The sequence below is a fragment of the Carassius auratus genome, chromosome 41 (assembly GCF_003368295.1).
Source record: "Carassius auratus strain Wakin chromosome 41, ASM336829v1, whole genome shotgun sequence".
Classification (NCBI taxonomy): domain Eukaryota; kingdom Metazoa; phylum Chordata; class Actinopteri; order Cypriniformes; family Cyprinidae; genus Carassius; species Carassius auratus.
In genome coordinates, this window is record NC_039283.1 from 25,350,294 (window position 1) to 25,355,979 (window position 5,686).

Here is a 5,686-nt window from a genome sequence, read left to right on the forward strand (position 1 = left end):
TATAAAAATGTTTTTACACAGATACTGTCAATAAGTGGTTCATGAAAACTTGTTTCCACCACTGAATAAAAAAAGGTAACTGCGAACTTTTATCTCACGATTCTGACTTTTTTCCTCACAATTGTGCGATGTATCTCATAATTGCAAGTTATAAAGTTAGAATAAAGTCGAAAATAGTCTTTTTTCCCCTCATAATTGGACTCGCAATTGTGTGTTACTGAGTAATTTCTGGCTTTTTTCTTCTCCGCCCTAAATAAAAAAGGTAATTGCAACTTTTAATCTCACAAGTCAGAATTGGGAGAAAAATGTAAAAATTAAGAGTTTATATAACACAATTCAGACTTAATTTCTTGCAATTGCGAGTATTTATCACACGATTCTGACTTGCGAGTTATAAAGTCAGAATTGCGAGAAAAAAATGTCAGTATTGCGAGTTTATCTCTCAGTTCGGATTTAATAATTCTGAGAAAAAAGTCATAATTGCGAGAAAAATGTCAGTATTGCGAGTTTATATCTTTCAGTTCGGATTTAATAATTGTGAGAAAAAAGTCATAATTGCGAGAAAAATGTCAGTATTGCGAGTTTATATCTTTCAGTTCGGATTTAATAATTGTGAGAAAAAAGTCATAATTGCGAGAAAAATGTCAGTATTGCGAGTTTATGTCTTTCAGTTCAGATTTAATAATTATGAGAAAAAAGTCATAATTGCGAGAAAAATGTCAGTATTGCGAGTTTATATTTTTCAGTTCGGATTTAATAATTGTGAGAAAAAAGTCATAATTGCGAGAAAAATGTCAGTATTGCGAGTTTATATCTTTCAGTTCGGATTTAATAATTGTGAGAAAAAGTCATAATTGCGAGAAAAATGTCAGTATTGCGAGTTTATATCTTTCAGTTCGGATTTAATAATTGTGAGAAAAAAGTCATAATTGCGAGAAAAAATTCAGTATTGTGAGTTTATATCTTTCAGTTTGGATTTAATAATTGTGAGAAAAAAGTCATAATTGGAGAAAAAATTCAGTATTGTGAGTTTATATCTTTCAGTTTGGATTTAATAATTGTGAGAAAAAAGTCATAATTGCGAGAAAAATGTCAGTATTGCGAGTTTATATCTTTCAGTTCGGATTTTATAATTCTGAGAAAAAAGTCATAATTGCGAGAAAAAATTTAGTATTGTGAGTTTATATCTTTCAGTTCAGATTTAATAATTCTGAGAAAAAAAAGTCATAATTGCGAGAAAAATGTCAGTATTGCGAGTTTATATCTTTCAGTTCGGATTTAATAATTGTGAGAAAAAAGTCATAATTGCGAGAAAAATGTCAGTATTGCGAGTTTATATTTTTCAGTTCGGATTTAATAATTGTGAGAAAAAAGTCATAATAGCGAGAAAAATGTCAGTATTGCGAGTTTATATCTTTCAGTTCGGATTTAATAATTGTGAGAAAAAAGTCATAATTGCGAGAAAAAATTCAGTATTGTGAGTTTATATCTTTCAGTTCGGATTTTATAATTCTGAGAAAAAAAAGTCATAATTGCGACGCAATTTTGAGAGAAAGTCAGAATTGAAAGAAAAATGTCAATATTGCAAGGTTATATCTTGCAATTCAGATTTTAGTACTTGCAAACTGCTAATTTATATCATAATTCAGAAAAGCGAGATGTAAACTAAAAAATGAAGTCTTCAAATTTGAAGTCGCAATTACCTTGAAAAAACTTCATGGTGGAAACAGGGAAAAAATGAGAGATAGGGCTTGTAGTTTTGAAACAGTGTGTATTTTAACGTTTAGTTGGTCTCATAGACTTACACGACACGTCAAAATTAAAATGTAATTAATAAACAGATATGAAAGCCGCTAAAAACTACCATGAACCTGGGGATAAACACTTCTAGAATCCTCCGATTCAAAGCACAGCTGGAATTCCAGGCGTTCCCATTATTCCCGTAGCTTTGTTTTATGAAAGAATGAAATCTTCCATGACAGATTCTCCCAAATGTGTTCAGTGCACGTGCAGCAGTTTGGGAGCGAGTGATGAATAATAGATTTGAGGCCGTTGCCTCCTGTGGTGAGGTGATCTCTTAATTAGCCGTGATTAGCATCGCTCAAACCCCCAACACTCAGACCACACAACTAGTCAAACTCATCTCTTATTTCAGATTCACAGTGACCTACTTCATTTAGGGTAGAGATATTAATACTGACTTTCTGTTCTGAACACCTCCAGTCTGAGATGAGCCTCAAAACGGCGTAAAATCGTTCTAATTACTAAGCAAAAGTTGATAAAGCGGAATGAATCACTCTTTTTATGAGCAGTCAAAACAACCGGATAAACAATCTGAAAAGATAAATTCACTCTGCAACAAAACAGAGTCAGGGAATTTAGTTAATAGTTTGTTAAACGAACTGATTCACTAAAAACTATCAGCAACTAATTGAGAAGAAAATACTACTTTTAATTCATCAAGGATGCATTAAACTGCCAGTAAAGACATTTATAATGTTACAGTATTTCTATTTCAAATAAACGCTGTTCTTTTGAACTCTCTGTTCGTCTGTGAATCCAGTTTCCACAAAAATATTGTGCAGAACATCTGTGATAAACATTGATAATAATCAGAAATGTTTCTTGAGCAGTAAATCATCATATTATTCTGATTTCTGAAGATCATGTGACACTGAAGACTGGAGGAATGACGCTGAAAATACAGCGGAGCATCACAGAAATAAATTACACTTTAACACAGATTCACACAGAAGACAGCTGATTTACATTAGAATAATATTTCACTATTTTTACTGTATTTTTGATCACACTAATGCAGCCTTGGTGAGCAGAAGAGACTTTTTTTCAAGAACATTAAAAAACAAACACAGCACAAATGGCTCTCTCTCTGTGACAGCTAGCTTGAAGGAGACTGAGAATTTAATTTTAGGACATATTCACGTGTTTTAGAAACCGGGACACACACTTGTCCTGGTAAACTGGGATGTCTGGTCATTTTACCTACGCTGTAATTAAGAAACTGGGTTTGTGGTCAGGGTGAAGTGCTGAATGTAGACAAACGGATTCAAATGTGTTTAATTAATTGACTCTCCAGGAATGCCAGCTGTTAGTCTAAGTGCACTTGAAAGGAATGCTTTCCCGTCTTCACTACGAGCGTTTTTTGACAACCCTGATCCATTAGTCCAACAGGGCTTTTTTGTACCTCACCATGCAAAAAAAAAAAAGAGCCTTTTGTCGTGCAGACAAGACTGGAACGAGCTCTTAATGACGTCCTGCCGCGGGTCTGCAGCTCTCAGCATGTTAGAAAAATGCTGCTTTGCTTCCTGCGATTCAAACAATGGGACAGATAGACAGGAAGTGATCTGATAACAATCAGAGCTCGCTAGAAATCCTTGAGAAGAGCGTGAGACACGGAGAAGCCGGATCTTGCTGGACAGGTTTCTCTCCTCCACACACACACACACACACACAAACACACACACACATCAGTGTTGACGGCTTATCCTTTGGGCTCAGATACGGATCTCTGCTGAAAGACTGAACCAGAACTGTCACACGACTGATGGGTGTCATCTTCTCGTTTAATTACACGCTTCCCCGTGCATTAAGGTTTGTTATGCCCTTCATATTTGGATGCATTTTCTCTACATGCATTTCAAAACCTTTCCTTCTGCCATTTATCCAGTCAGAGCTCATTTAACAAAACATGCTATGCAAAAAAAGGAATATTATAAAATATCTAAAGATATTCGATCTCTTAACAGAAAGCCGAGACCACCTCGAACTGCTTTTAAAAGCATCTGAGACCACACACAACACGAAGACAAGACTATTCAGCAAAGCATTTTTGGCGAGTCGCCACACATTCACCATTCTGTGGTTTTACAACAGTGAAATGAAACGTTCTTACACCCAAACCACACTGAAGAAAAAGCCTAACCTCAGTCTTTTGCCTTCGGAAAACTTCCTTGGCTGCCTAAAAGTGAGCCGTAGAGTGACAGAAAAGTAATTTGCCAGTGTGGTTTATGGAGACAGATCTAGATTGGCGTATTCATACTTGCCCCAAGGCTACACATGCAGAAGAAAACCAGACTGAAGCCGTCTGCACCAGAAAAATCCATGCAATCATCTGAAATGGAGAAAAATGGTTTAAGAAGACAGTCACAGTATTCTCTAAATCAAAATTACTACATGCCATAATAATTTGACCGTTCAAAAAGACCCATACAATGACCACCCATGCAAAAAGCTTACAAAAACATTTGCATGTACAGACACAAACTCATTTAAAATGCAAGCTGACCGACTCATGCTTCTTATTTTGGGCTGCGTTCCTGAACTGCATTAAGCTAAACTAATTAGTAGTTTAGCAGCATGTGAGTGAGTGAGTGAGTGAGTGTGATGTGTTGCGGTTGGCTTTCCATGCATCTTTTTGGTTAAAAAAGTCCAACATTTGCAAGCCACCTGCATACTTAATATGCATATCTGCATACTTCATGTTCATGCAATCCACCGCAGATCTCCAGACAACAAACCACACGTCATTTCTTTTCCAAAAATGTCCACAAATTACTGCATGTAAACATCCGTAATTGCATAGCTGGATTTAGTGCACGACTAGTCCTGTGGACTATTTTCTGCAATCATGAAACGAGTGATGTTTATTATACAGTATCATATTAAAACAAATTCACCATTTCCATTACAACGATTTAATCAAACACATGAAAAATGTGCAAATTGCTTCTGAAAGATCAAACACTGACAGTAATTTGAGTCGTTCATTATTACAAAACATCTTGCAAAAAATGCATATCGCACTTGATCAACCTTGTTTTTTTTTATTATACACATACAGTAAAAGCAAATAACCTTCCTCAAAGTCAGACTAGAAAGTTTGTGTCTGGGAAAAGCGCATCAGTACAGATCAATTTCTGCTTTAATAATTCATCGGCTCGCTCTATTCTGCTTTAGCCAGCGGTTGACATCAGGGATACCTTTCGATTCTCTGGGAATTAAAGCTTGTAATCAGGCATTCAATGTGCAATTCTGAAAACACCTTTCTCTTTTTTTTCCCGGATGAAAACTTCAAAGACGTCAGCGCAAACCCTCACATCTTCAAGGTGAAAATGTGTGTACTCCGTGCTATCAAGCTTGAGGAGAGACTCCAAGAGAATTAGCACAGAAAAAATTAAATTGGTCTCATTGAGGCCTAGCGCTAGAAGACATTTATTTTTAATGTGGCGTCCTGATTTCTGATCAGCTAAAGCTTCACTTTCCACCTCCTCAGCTTAAAATAACAGAGAAAGTGGAATAAAACAAAAGCTCAGAGTACAACTGTTTGGTCCAAAACTCTCGTTTCTTATGTCGGCATCATACTATTAGTACTTGCATAATAGTATTAGAGACATCATATGACATTTTTCTACATGCAATTTAAATAAAAAAGATTATTGCAATGTGCAAGGTTATGCAAGATAATGCAAAATATTGAAACAGCTAACATCAACAAAAAAGTGACTCAAAAAGTGCACTAAAACAGTGAAGGTGTCCTACGAGGCTTGTCGAAATGAGGATTTAACCTGCTTCACAGAACATGCAAAGCATTTCTTGAAAGCAGCACATACGTGCGAAAACACACAAATAACTGGGAGAGACTTCAGACAGTCATTATGAGATTATA